Genomic DNA, 15,389 nt, shown 5'->3' with positions numbered 1-15,389 from the left:
CTTGAAGGGGATCAAGATGAACCCGACATTGGATGTGATCCAAGAAACTTCAAGGAAGCAATTTCTGATGCGGATTCAAATTTATGGCTTGAAGCTATGCAGTCTGAATTGGATTCAATGCATACAAACCAAGTTTGGTCTTTAGTAGATCCTCCTGATGGAATTGTTCCAATAGGGTGTAAATGGATCTACAAGAGAAAGCTTGGGCCTGATGGTAAGGTATTGACCTACAAGGCGCGATTGGTGGCGAAAGGTTACACTCAAAGACAAGGAGTTGACTATGAGAAACCTTTTCACCAGTTGCAATGTTCAAGTCCATAAGAATCCTTATTGCCATAGTTGCATGGTATGACTATGAGATATGGCAAATGGATGTGAAGACTGCTGTTCTTAATGGAGACATTAAGGAAGAAATCTATATGAAGCAGTCAGAGGGGTTCACATCCATGGGAAGCGAGCATAAGGTAAGCAAGCTTCAGAGATCAATTTATGGTCTAAAACAAGCATCAAGAAGTTGGAACCAGAAATTTGATGAAACAATAAAAGATTTTGGTTTCATCAAGAACCCGGAGGAACCGTGCGTGTACAAGAAAGTAGTTAAGGATGCTGTGACATTCTTAGTACTTTATGTTGATGACATCCTACTCATTAGGAATGATGTAGGGATGTTGCAGTCAACAAAGATATGGTTATCAGGTAGATTCTCGATGAAGGATTTGGGTGAGGCATCCTACATTCTTGGGATACAGATCTATAGAGATAGATCTAAGAGAATGATAGGACTCACTCAATCAACCTACATCGACACCATATTGAAACGGTTTTCAATGGATGGGTCCAAGAGAGGACATCTACCCATGTGTCATGGAGTTTCTTTATCCAAGTCTATGTGTCCCAAGACTGATGAAGAGATAGAGAATATGACACATGTACCATATGCGTCAGCTATAGGTAGTATCATGTATGGGATGATATCTACCAGACCGGATGTAGCATTTGCTCTGAGTGTCACGAGCAGATATCAGGCTAATCCTGGTCAAATGCATTGGAAAGCCGTGAAGGACATTCTTAAGTACTTACGAAGGACTAAGAATATGTTCATGGTATATGGAGGACGAGATCTGAAATTGGAAGGCTATACCGACTCTAGCTTCCAAAGTGACGTGGATGACTCGAAGTCAACCTCTGGATTTGTGTTCATGCTCAATGGCGGTGCTGTCTCTTGGAAGAGTTCCAAGCAGGACACCACAGCGGATTCCACCACTGAGGCTGAATACATTGCAGCATCAGCTGCTGCTAAAGAGGCCGTTTGGATGAGGAAGTTCGTCCAAGAGTTGGGCATCATTCCTGAATTTGTTGGTCCAGTCCCGGTGTACTGTGACAACACGGGTGCCGTTGCTCAAGCAAAGGAACCAAGGTCTCATCAAAGATCCAAACACGTACTGAGGAAATACCACATCATCCGGGAGATTGTGGAAAGAGGAGACATCACTGTCGAACGAGTGGCCTCTGCAGACAATATCGCTGATCCGCTTACTAAGCCCTTGCCAAGACCATTGTTTGACAAACATCGCGAAGCAATGGGTCTACGTAGTATGACTAGTTGGCTATAGGGCAAGTGGGAGATTGAAAGAGTGGGTGCCCAGTGAGCCAACTTGTGGCTATGGGCTTTGATGACTCTTTGTACAAACGATCTTTTGTTTAATATAATTTACACTTTTATTAATGGCAATGACTTTATCTTTCTTCATATTGTTATATTGTGATATACTATTGTTGTTTTGATAAAGACCTTGAATATACTATAGTGTATGTAAGATGTGGTAGAACATGGGGATGTCTATCATGAAATACATCTTATAGTCACTGTATATTCTAAACTGTTCCTAGTCGATTGAGCCGTCCGATAATAAGGATAAGGATCGCTCGAGTTTGAGACTAGCATTTGCGATGCGGAGTACCACGTTTCATTGGTAGGGAACATGGAGATGTTCGAAGCATGCAAATGGATATTCATAGGATGAATAATCGAACTACCCTATCCGGACTTTCCAAGTGGTTATCACTTATCGAGTGGATAAAGTCCGCGGTTTTGGTTGTACACCATTAGTCCTTACTACTTGAAACATCATGGAGACTCTATATGCTAGTACTGTGCTTTGACTCGTTTACCGACTCTATGGGGGTCATCAGGTGTCGGGATTGGGTACAGTTACAACACATATAGGAGTCGATGCATTGTTGTCAAGGATTAACCACATACTTGCGAGTGTGGATATCCTATGCGATCTGAGGAGATATTAGTGTGACGAATCTCTGGCCAGAGTACTTGATGTGATTTAAGAAATGGTTTCTTAGTAGCACATGCGATGTCACTAATTTGATCTTCAAGATGTATTGCATAGTTATCGAATCTTGAGCGACTCTCGATATACCAATGGTTGTTGATTCGATCGGGATATATGGATGAAGGGACCGTACTGTACGCTAACCAAAATCTACTGGTTCTTGTAGGCACTATCAGTGATACCTAGGGAATCATGGGGCGATGTTGCTAGGCGCTTTACCATGATTCGTTGGGCAAGTCGGAAATCGTTGTTCCGAGTCACAAGGAGTTGTGAGCCCACGGCTAGCTGTATCCCTGAACCATTAAGGGTCACACAGTGTAATGGAGTTTTAATCCCCGTTGAGATAGTTAAATTTAAAGAGTTAAATTTAATGAATAAAGAAGTTGGACTTCTTAAATAAGAGTAAGGGAGTAGGATTTCCTAAAATGACATAGGGATGGAGATTTTTTGGAAATCACTGAATTCGGATTCATGAAAATTTATCTTGACTTTAAAATGTGAAGAAATGGTTTCTGTGCACATTGGTGAAATCGGTTCATCAATCGGAGTCACGATGAATTTTATATTAATTTCTGAACATGCGGGCTTTGCTTGTCGGGCCTCAACTTATGACTAATGGGCCCTAAGGTGTTAGTGGCCTGCATTATAAATAAGTTATTGCAGTACAGAAATTAAATACAACAGGTCATAATTTGAGACAGGTTTTTCGAAAACCCTAGCCTCCTCTCTCTCAAATCGGCCGCCCCCCTTCCCTTCTCAGCGTGAGAAATTCTGGTCTGTGATTTTGAATTGCAGTCTGGAATAGCGAATCAAATTCGTTTATTCTCTTCGTAGAAAACTTCTGATAGATTTTCTAGTGCAATCTATCAGAGGGATTAAACCTCTATTCGTGGACCTGATTGAAGGAAAGCTTGTTCATCAGTTCCAGGGAGATACAAGAAGCGCAGAGAAATCTGTGTGGTGTCCAATAATCTCGCTTCGAGATTGAAGGTAAAATTTAATAATTGTTATTTAATTTTACACACACAAATAATTTAATCGTTAAACGGTTGATACCCACACTATGGAATTGTTCCATAATAAAATTTTTAAACTTCCGCTGCACCGGGTATCAATCGTGATTGATCTGAGAGCCGCGTTTTCCAACAAATACTTAGCCCCGGGATCCCAACCGAGTATCGATTGATATTTCGATTATCTGATTTGATAGTCCCGAGTTTTAAAGTCATGCATACATCCCTTTTCTTTGAAGTTGTTGATGTTTGTGGATTTTGATACGAGGTGTTTATTTGATATTGCATGCCTGTCTCTTTTACTTAGAAATTATATTTCTAACCGGATTATTCCGGCTGTTGTCTTTGTTTTGTATGTGTAACTTGGCAACAGGAGGATCAGGAGCTGGACCGAGTCGTCTTGGTTAGCTTGGGGTGAGATGGATAGAAGTGAGACTCCGCGTCGTAGGGTCGAGTCTTTTGAACTTGTATTAGTTTTGTTAAGTCGTTGGAACTCTGATTTTAGAACTCGACTTGTTTTGTATTGCGGGAAGGATTTAGAACTTGTGGTATGTTCTGATTTCGTGTTGTATTGTATGTTGGAGCTTGGATTTGATTTGATTCGTGTTTGGCTTGATTTTCTCCAGGTTCCCCTGTTTTCTGTTCATTTGGCCTGCGCGCGCGAGCTGCCTGAAGTGGCTCGGGTACTTTTGCCCGCGCGCGCGCGAGCCCCTTCCTCACGCGGGCGCGAGCTTCCCTTGAGGCCACTGGCCCTTTTTCCTGCGCACGCGCGAGGCGATAGCTCGCGCGGACGCGAGGCTTGTCTTTTAAAAAAAAAAAAAAATTTTTGATTTGTTCCCGCAACTTACCGTGTTCGATTATGTTTAATTATTTCGAGTTTAGAATCGGGGTCTCACATTAAGTGGTATAAGAGACATAAGATTCTTGGAGTCGAACTAGAGTGAGCGGGGTAGATCGAGTCCGCATGAATTGAATTCTCGCATGTGTTTGATTTATTTTAATGATTATTTTAAATACGTGCGAGCATGCTTTATCGATTCTTGAATTAATTAAAATTACATGAGTTGTGATTTAAGTTATAAAGAATGAATTTCGTGAGATATATTTGTCCTTGTGCTATTATCCGTTTCCGAATATTGTTGAGATTCTTGGGTACTCAGAGCAGAGTTTTGGAAACCGAGGTTATGTGTTTGAGATTGTGTTTGAGATTTTGTGTCCTAACCCTTTGGTATCAGATGGCACCTCGACGATCTTTGAGAAGGAACCAACCACCTTTGACTCCTCCTTCGACTGAGAATCCGCTGCCAGTGATAACTCCTCCGAATGATCAGGACAGTACAGGAGTGGATGAGTTTGATGCTACTGCAACCCCGATGGAGACTCTTTTGAAAAGATTCGGATCGTTTCGACCGCCTACCTTGACTGGTACCGAGAACTCCATCGATTGTGAGAGTTGGCTAGATGACATGGATGAACTCTTCGATTCTCTTGACTACAACGATGACCGCAGAATCAGGTTAGTCAGTCATCAGTTGCAGGGTGTTGCCAAGAAATGGTGGACTACGACCAAGAGGGCGAACGAGAACCGAGGCACCATGATTACTTGGGGTGTATTCAAGACTGAGTTCTACAAGCGGTTTTTTCCTGTCTCGTATCGTAAGGAGAAAGGTGCCGAATTTTCGAATCTGAAGCAAGGAAATTTGAGCATCGAGGACTATGTGAGCAAGTTTGACAGCCTTTTGAGGTTCGCACCTCATGTTGCCAATAACGAGGAAGCCAAAGCCGACCATTTCATTAATGGCTTGAACCTAGAGATCTTTACCTTAGTCAATGCCGGGAGACCCAAAAACTTTGCAGATGCCATGGATCAGGCGAAGGGAGCCGAAGCTGGGATTTTGATGCAACGAGAAAATCAGGCAGCTCCTCAGCAGCAGCAGAGATTTTTTCAGAATCCGCCTGTTCAGTTTCAGCCTCAACAGTCTCAGTATCAGTACCAACCTTCTCCGCAACCGAATCAGTCTCAGAGGGTTGATGGAGGCAACAGTGGCAGAAACCGGCGAGATCAGTATCGACCGAAGGGGAATACTTTTATGAAGTCTGGGAACAGTTCCTCGAGTTCCAGTGGTTCTAGACAGTTCAGTTCTGGGCAGAGTTCAGGGTTCTCTGGAGTATAATGCAGCAAGTGTGGAGGACGCCATCCATCGGATCAGTGCCGTGGTGTGTTTGGTAGTTGCAACATCTGCCAGCAACCGGGTCATTTTGCTAGAGTCTGTCCTCAGCAGGGATCCGATAGAGCTCAGAGCGGTAGTTCTTCTTGACCGTCCTCTCAGCCCGAGAGGTCATCTTCTGCAGTTCATTCCTTTCATCCCCAGCAGCAGACTCGACAGGGAGGTAATCAGAATCAGAACCAACCTCCTCGACAACAGGCGAGAGTGTTTGCATTGACAGAGGATCAAGCCAATGCAGCCCCAAATGATGTAATAGCAGGTAACTGTTCGATTTTTGGTTATCCTGCGTTTGTGTTGATTGATACAGGAGCTTCTCACTGTTTCATTTCTGTAAGGTTTGTCTTGATGCATGATTTATTTGCTGAGCCTTTATATGATGTTGTTTCTATTACTTCACCTTTGGGTGGAGGAATTGTTTCGGTGAGATTAGTTTGTAACTGCGTCTTAGAATCCGAGGGGAATTCGATTGAGATTGACTGCATTGTACTTGGGTTATCTGATTTTGACTGTATCATTGGGATTGACGCACTGACCAAGTACAGGGCAACGGTAGATTGCTTTCAGAAAGTAGTCCGATTTAGACCTATTATGGCAGACGATTGGAAGTTTTTCGGTAAGGGTTCTCGATCTCGAATCCCTTTGATTTCAGCTTTGTCCATGACTCGTTTGTTACAGAAAGGAGCAGAGGGATATTTGATCTATGCAGTGGATGTTATGAGGTCTAGCCCTGAGTTGACAGGATACCAGTGGTTAGCGAGTTTCCTGATGTCTTTCCAGAAGAGATTCCCGGATTGCCGCCGATTCGAGAGATCGAATTCAGCATTGAGCTTGCATCAGGTACTCAGCCTATTTCCAAGGCACCTTACCGAATGGCTCCTTTAGAATTGAAAGAGTTGAAGGAACAGTTGGAGGATCTGATTTCCAAGGGATACATCCGACCTAGCGTATCGCCTTGGGGTGCCCCAGTCCTTTTTGTGAGGAAGAAAGACGGTTCTATGCGACTTTGTATCGATTATCGCCAGTTGAATCAGGCTACCATTAAGAACAGATATCCTCTCCCTCGAATTGATGATCTTTTTGATCAGTTACAGGGTTCTGCAGTGTACTCGAAGATAGATCTGAGATCAGGGTATCATCAGCTGAGAGTTCGCGACGAGGATGTGCCTAAGACAGCTTTCAGAACCAGATATGGGCATTTTGAGTTCTTAGTCATGCCTTTCGGTTTGACGAACGCTCCAGCGGTTTTTATGGATTTGATGAACCGTGTCTTCCAGCAGTATCTAGATGAGTTCGTCATTGTCTTTATCGACGATATTCTGGTCTATTCGAAGAACCGTTCAGATCATGCCGAGCATTTGAGGACTGTGTTGCAGATTTTGAGATCCGAGCAGTTGTATGCGAAGTTATCAAAGTGCGAGTTTTGGTTGGACCGAGTCGTCTTTCTTGGCCACATTGTATCAGGAGAGGGAATATCTGTTGACCCCAGCAAGATCGAGGCAGTTATGAATTGGCCGAGACCGACATCAGTGCCAGAGATTCGCAGTTTCATGGGTTTAGCAGGGTATTACCGTCGATTTATCAAGGGCTTCTCTTCCATTGCAAAGCCGATTACCCAGTTGACCCAGAAGAATGCACCGTTTGTTTGGTCCGAGCAGTGTGAGGACAGTTTCATTGAGCTGAAGAAGAGATTGACCAGCGCTCCGATCATGTCTATTCCATCACGTACTGGAGGTTTCTCCGTGTATTGCGATGCTTCTCACCGTGGTCTTGGATGCATTCTGATGCAGAGGAAGCACGTCATAGCTTATGCGTCAAGGCAGCTGAAGCCTCACGAGACTCGTTATCCAATCCACGATCTTGAGCTAGCTGCAATCGTGTTTGCTTTGAAGACTTGGCGCCATTATCTGTATGGCGAGTCGTTTGAGATATTTTCTGACCATAAGAGCCTCAAGTACTTGTTTTCTCAGTCTGAGCTGAACATGAGACAGAGGCGATGGATGGATCTGCTGAAGGATTTTGACTGTGAGATCAAGTATTATCCTGGAAAATCGAATGCAGCTGCAGAAGCTCTTAGTAGGAAGCTTTGTTCTTTATCTCTTTCTACGATTGGTGTCTCTCGTTTGATTGAAGATTGTTGTACTTCTGGGTTGGAGTTTGAGACCGATAGGAGATCCATCAGAGTTTTTGCGATTCAGGCCGAGCCGGAGTTGTTTCAGTTGATCAGAGAGGCACAGAGGTCAGATCCGAGTATTCAGAGTTCGATAGAGAGAGTCCGATCAGGCCACCAGTCCGAGTTTCAGGTCAGGGATGATGTTTTGTTTGTGAATAGCCGTATTGTTGTGCCCGATGTTTCTGAGTTGAGACAACGTATTCTTCGAGAGGCGCATTGCAGTCGGTTCAGTGTTCATCCTGGAGGCCGAAAGATGTATAACGACTTGAAGACTCAGTTTTTGTGGAAGCAGTTGAAGGAAGCCTTCACGAGGTTTGTGTCCCGTTGTCTGAATTGTCAACAGGTGAAAGCCGAGAGGAAGAAGCCCGGAGGTTTATTGCACAGTTTTCCTGTTCCGGAATGGAAGTGGGATCACATCACTATGGACTTCGTCACGAAGCTACCACGTTCATTCAGAGGTTGTGATGCAGTTTGGGTAGTGGTTGACCGGTTGACGAAGTCTGCTTGTTTCATTCCGTACCGCATGACGTACCGCCACGACCAGATGGCCGAGTTGTATGTTAGAGAGGTGGTGAGATTGCACGGTGTGCCGAAGTCGATCGTATCAGACAGAGATCCGAGGTTCACTTCTCACTTTTGGCACAGTCTTCAGGCGGCATTGGGTACTCGTTTGCACTTGAGCACAGCGTATCACCCTCAAACCGACGGTCAGTCCGAGCATACGATCTAGACTTTGGAGGATATGCTTCAAGCCATGGTACTTGATTTTGGCTCAGGATGGCAGGATTCTTTGCCTTTAGTAGAGTTTTCGTACAATAACAGTTTTCAAACGAGTATTGGGATGACACCGTTTGAATCTTTGTACGGGAAGAAGTGCAGATCTTGTTGGAGAACGCGGCGATCAGATCAATTAGGATTGATACCCGGTGCAGCGGAAGTTTAAAAATTTTGTATGGAACGATTCCATAATAGGTATCAACCTTACGATTAAATTGTGTGTGTAAAAATTAAATAACAATTATAAAATTTTTACCTTTAATCTCGAATCGAGATTTTGGACACCAACAGATTTCTCTACTCTTGTTGTATATCCCTGGAACTGATGGACGAACTGTTCTTCAATCAGGTCCACGAACGGATAATTAATCCCTCTGATAGATTGCACTAGAAAATCTATCAGAAGTTTCTACGAAGAGAATTAACGAATTTGATCTGTTAAACCAGACTGCAAATTCAAAATTCACAGGCTGGGTTTTTTTCGAGCAGAGGGGAGGGGGCGGCGGCCACAATAAATAAAATTAGGGTTTTCGAAAATTATTTTATGACCTGTTGTGTGTAATTTCTGTACTGCAATAACTTATTTATAATGTAGGCCACTAACAGCTTAGGGCCCATTAGTCATAAGTTCAAGCCCGACAAGCAAAGCCCGCATGTTCAGAAATTAATATAAAATTCATCGTGACTCCGATTGATAAACCGATTTCACCAATGTGCACAGAAACCATTTCTGCACCTTTTAAAGTCAAGATAAATTTTTCTGAATCTGAATTCAGTGGTTTCCAAAAATGTCCATCGCTATGTCATTTTAGGAAATCTTACTCATCTACTCATTATTAAGAAGTCCAACTTCTTTGTTCATTAAATTTAACTCTTTAAATTTAACTATCTCAACGGGGATTAAAAATTCATTACACTGTGTGACCCTCAATGGTTCAGGGATACAGCTAGCCGTGGGCTCACAACTCCTTGTGACTCGGAACAACAATTTCCTACTTGCCCATCGAATCATGGTATGAGCGCCTAGCAACATCACCCCATGATTCCCTAGGTATCACTGATAGTGCCTACAAGAACCAATATATTTTGGTTAGCGTACAGTACGGTCCCTTCATCCATATATCCCTATCGAATCAACAACCATTGGTATATCGAGAGTCTTTCGAGATTCGATAACTATGCAATACATCTTGAAGATCAATTAGTGACATCGCATGTGCTACTAAGAAAGCATTTCTTAAATCACATCATGTACTCTGGCCAGAGATTCGTCACACTAATATCTCCTCAGATCGCATAGGATATCCACACTCGCAAGTATGTGGTGAATCCTTGACAACAAAGCATCGACTCCTATATGTGTTGAAACTGTACCCAATCCCGACACCTGATGACCCCAATAGAGTCGGTAAACGAGTCAAAGCACAGTACTAGCATATAGAGTCTCAATGATGTTTCAAGTAGTAAGGACTAATAGTGTACAACCAAAACCGCGGACTTTATCCACTCGATAAGTGATAACCACTTGGAAAGTCCGGATAGGGTAGTTCGATCATTCATCGTATGAATATCTATTTGCATGCTTCGAACATCTCTATGTTCCTTACCAATGAAACGTGGTACTCTGCATCGCAAATGCTAGTCTCAAGCTCGAGCGATCCTTATCCTTATTATCGGACGGCTCAATCGACTAGGAACAGTTTAGAATATACAGTGACTATAAGATGTGTTTCATGATAGACATCTCCATGTTCTACCACATCTTACATACACTATAGTATATTCAAGATCTTTATCAAAACAACAATAGTATATCACAATATCACAATATGAAGAAAGATAAAGTCATTGCCATTAATAAAAGTGTAAATTATATTAAACAAAAGATTGTTTATACAAAGAGTCGTCAAAGCCCTTAGCCACAAGTTGGCTCACCGGGCACCCACTCTTTCAATCTCCCACTTGCCCTATAGCCAACTAGTCATACTACGTAGACCCATTGCTTCGCGATGTTTGTCAAATAATGGTCCTGGCAAGGGCTTAGTAAGTGGATCAGCGATATTGTCTGCAGAGGCCACTCTTTCGACAGTGATGTCTCCTCTTTCCACAATCTCCCGGATGATGTGGTATTTCCTCAGTACGTGTTTGGATCTTTGATGAGATCTTGGTTCCTTTGCCTGAGCAACGGCACCCGTGTTGTCACAGTACACCGGGACTGGACCAACAACTTCAGGAATAACGCCCAACTCTTGGACGAAATTCCTCATCCAAACGGCCTCTTTAGCAGCAGCTGATGCTGCAATGTATTCAGCCTCAGTGGTGGAATCCGCTGTGGTGTCCTGTTTGGAACTCTTCCAAGAGACAGCACCGCCATTGAGCATGAACACAAATCCAGAGGTTGACTTCGAGTCATCCACGTCACTTTGGAAACTAGAGTCGGTATAGCCTTCCAATTTTAGTTCTCTTCCTCCATATACCATGAACATATTCTTAGTACTTCGTAAGTACTTAAGAATGTCCTTCACGGCTTTCCAATGCATTTGACCGGGATTAGCTTGATATCTGCTCGTGACACTCAGAGCAAATGCTACATCCGGTCTGGTAGATATCATCCCATACATGATACTACCTATTGCTGACGCATATGGTACATGTGTCATTTTCTCTATCTCTTCATCAGTCTTGGGACACATAGACTTGGATAGAGAAACTCCATGACACATGGGTAGATGTCCTCTCTTGGACCCATCCATTGAAAACCGTTTCAATATGGTGTCGATGTAGGTTGATTGAGTGAGTCCTATCATTCTCTTAGATCTATCTCTATAGATCTGTATCCCAAGAATATAGGATGCCTCACCCAAATCCTTCATCGAGAATCTACCTGATAACCATATCTTTGTTGACTGCAACATCCCTACATCATTCCCAATGAGTAGGATGTCATCAACATAAAGTACTAAGAATGTCACAGCATCCTTAACTACTTTCTTGTACATGCATGGTTCCTCCGGATTCTTGATGAAACCAAAATCCTTTATTGTTTCATCAAATTTCTGGTTCCAACTTCTTGATGCTTGTTTTAGACCATAAATTGATCTCTGAAGCTTGCATACCTTATTCTCGCTTCCCATGGATGTGTACCCCTCAGGCTGCTTCATATAGATTTCTTCCTTAATGTCTCCATTAAGAAAAGCAGTCTTCACATCCATTTGCCATATCTCATAGTCATACCAAGCAGCTATGGCAATAAGGATTCTTATGGACTTGAACATTGCAACTGGTGAAAAGGTTTCATCATAGTCAACTCCTTGTCTTTGATTATAACCTTTTGCCACCAATCGTGCCTTGTAGGTCAATACCTTACCATCAGGCCCAATCTTTCTCTTGTAGATCCATTTACACCCTATTGGAATAATTCCATCGGGAGGATCTACTAAAGACCAAACTTGGTTTGTATGCATCGAATCTATTTCCGACTGCATAGCTTCAAGCCATAAATTTGAATCCGCATCAGAAATTGCTTCCTTGAAGTTCCTTGGATCACATCCAACATCGGGTTCATTTTGATCCCCTTCAAGAAGAAGACCATATCGAATAGGAGGTCTAGAAGTCCTCTCGGATCTTCTAGGTACAGGCGTGTCCATCAATGGTTCCTGAGGTGTAGGATCATTATTTTGTATTTCGGGTTCTTCTCGAATTTCTTCGAGTTCCATCATCTCGCCTTTCTTATCCAATAAGAACTCCTTCTCCAAGAAGGTGGCATTCCTTGAAACAAACACCTTTGTTTCAGCAGGATAATAGAAATAATATCCGATTGAATTCTTCGGATACCCTACAAAATAACATAAGCAGGATCGACTATCCAACTTATCTCCCACTGTCCGCTTCACGTAAGCAGGACATCCCCAAATCCTCAAGTACGAATACTTAGGAGCTTTGCCATTCCATAACTCGTATGGTGTTTTGTCCACTGCTTTAGTGTGGACGTTGTTCAACAACAATACCGCCGTTTCAAGCGCATAGCCCCAAAACGAAGGTGGAAGCTCAGTGAAGCTCATCATGGACCGAACCATATCCAACAAAGTTCGATTACGACGCTCCGATACACCATTAAGCTGTGGTGTCATAGGAGGAGTCCACTGAGAGAGAATCCCATTCTCTTTTAGATAGTCCAAAAACTCGGTACTCAAGTATTCTCCACCTCGATCCGATCGGAGTGCTTTAATACTTTTACCTAGCTTGTTTTCTACTTCAGCCTTGAATTCTTTGAACTTTTCAAATGCTTCAGACTTATATTTCATTAAATATAAATATCCATACCTTGAATAATCATCGGTAAAGGAAATGAAGTAGGTGTGGCCATATTGAGTCCCAACTCTAAATCGACCACAAACATCTGTATGGATCAAATCCAACAGATTTTGACTACGCTCAGGTTTCCCCTTAAAAGGAGATTTAGTCATTTTTCCTTTTAGGCAGGATTCACAAGTAGGTAGAGAGTTAATATCAGACATATCAAACATGCCCTCTCCCACTAGCTTGTTCATCCTCCTTGAGGAAATATGACCTAGCCTAGCGTGCCAAAGGTTTGCCGGGTTTTGGCTATCGATTTTCCTTTTGTTTGTTGTTGCCGGTTTATCAACATAATTTATTGGAACGTCTTTTAGCTTTAAGTTGTATAGATCGTTTTCAAGTTGTCCATTTCCAATTAAACATTCATTCTTGTAAATATTGCAAATCTCATTCACAAAATTGCAAGAATAACCATCTCTATCAAGCATAGAAACAGAAATAATGTTTTTAATCAAATCCGGAACAAATAAAACATCTCTTAAAAGTAACTTAAAACCGTTCTGCAAAATTAAATAAACATCTCCCACGGCTTTTGCTTCAACTCTGGAACCATTTCCGAGCCTCAGCTGGGTCTGACCCATTCTAAGCCTGCGACTTCTTGTCATCACCTGCAAATCATTGCAAATGTGAGATCCACATCCGGTATCCAATACCCAAGAAGTAGTATTAAGTGAAACATTTATTTCAATATAGAACATACCCTTTGCAGTTCGCAACTGCTCTAGATATTCCTTGCAGTTACGCTTCCAATGACCGGGCTTCTTGCAGTAATGGCAAACATCCTTGGATTTTTCCATGTTTGAAGCCTTTGTCTTGTACTTCTTCTCGGGTTCGATTTTCTTGGGTGGGGCAGAACGTTTCTTACCCTTTGTACTTGGCCCCTTCTTAGCAGAAGAAGAGGAGCCCACCAAGAAAGCCGGTTTATCCTTCTTTAATGTGGATTCATATGTCACAAGCATATTGACCATCTCTTCAAGGGAGACCTCTATCTTGTTCATATTGAAATTCACCACAAATCCGTCAAACGAAGAAGGAAGAGACAGAAGTAGTAAGTCCACGTTGAGTTCATGCTCCAACACCAAATCAAGGGTTACCAACTTCTGTATGAGCCAAATCACTCGTACCCCATGATCACGGACCGAAGTCCCTTCACGCATGCGACACGTCATTAGCTCCTTTACAGTAGCGAACCTTTCAGCCCTCGATTGAGCCCCAAAAAGTTCCTTGAGTTGAACGTGAATGTCAGCAGCATTCACGGTGTCCTCAAATCGCCTCTGGAGTTCATCAGACATCGAGGCTTGCATATAGCATTTGGTCTTGATATCATGGTCCCACCATGTATCAAGTTTGGCTAACTCCTTCGGACTTACGTCAGCTGGTGCTTCCTTCGGAGGAGATTTTTCTAACACGTAGAGAATCTTCTCCGAAGTCAAGACAATCTTCAACTTACGGAACCATTCCGTATAGTTTGCGCCAGTCAAATTATTTTGTTCGAGGATCGAGAAAAGTGGATTACGCGAATTCATCTTATGAAATACTGAAAAGAAACAGACAAATATCAGTGATTGTTTAAGCAATTTACTAAGACATAAAATAGGCGAAATTTATTTTATGAATCTCACTCCCACTATTTTAACGATTTCACTACCCTCTAGTGAAAACGGGAAACTGTTTTCCTTAGTGGGAACATGGAGTCCAATTGACAAACTTATGGTCCCGAATAATATCAGCCAACCATAATTTTCAAAAGGTAGAGCCCAATTGCTTCCAAAGCAACCTCCATGTTTTTTACCTCATGTCCAATAAGGGCCCAATAATATGACGCTGTTTATTGTGACATGTCAAGATGACCCATCAATATTAAGTTGTGATGGACGGTCGCCATGTGGATCCATATGAGCCGATCCCATGGGAGTTCCACCCAACTTACAACATGTGTCGATCCAATGTACAGCTTTCCGACGAACGGGACCCCCCAATAATATGAGCCGGAACGTATCCGCGGGTAGCATCTCATACATTGATCGTTGATGGAAGGTAGGAACATTTAAACAAATTTAAATTTCCTTTATTTATCTTGATATCAATTTTAAATCATATTTAAAATGAGGGATTTTAATTATAAAAATTTTTCTCATCATTTTTAAAATTTTTGTATGCTTGCCGGATTCACACAATTATGTCTAAAACATGCATACAACTATAATATCACATATTATATAGGATGATCGATTCCATTTCTAATCGACCCGTGGTTGCCAATCACAAGTCTTAGTCCAATCCTAGGTAATATGCAGTATGCAATGCAATCCTATTACATTTGCTTCCAATTTACATTTCTTCTGTCTTTATTGTCTGCTGGGCCCACCTCCATCTTCAAATCTTGATCTCCCACTAAATCTAATGTATTTACAATAAATAACAATGACAAGTAGGGGATACATTTTTAAGGGGTGGGAACGGGCCATAAACCAAGCCCACTTTTATTACATATGAC

The sequence above is a fragment of the Henckelia pumila genome, chromosome 3 (assembly GCF_033568475.1).
Source record: "Henckelia pumila isolate YLH828 chromosome 3, ASM3356847v2, whole genome shotgun sequence".
Classification (NCBI taxonomy): domain Eukaryota; kingdom Viridiplantae; phylum Streptophyta; class Magnoliopsida; order Lamiales; family Gesneriaceae; genus Henckelia; species Henckelia pumila.
This window is presented reverse-complemented; position numbering follows the sequence as displayed.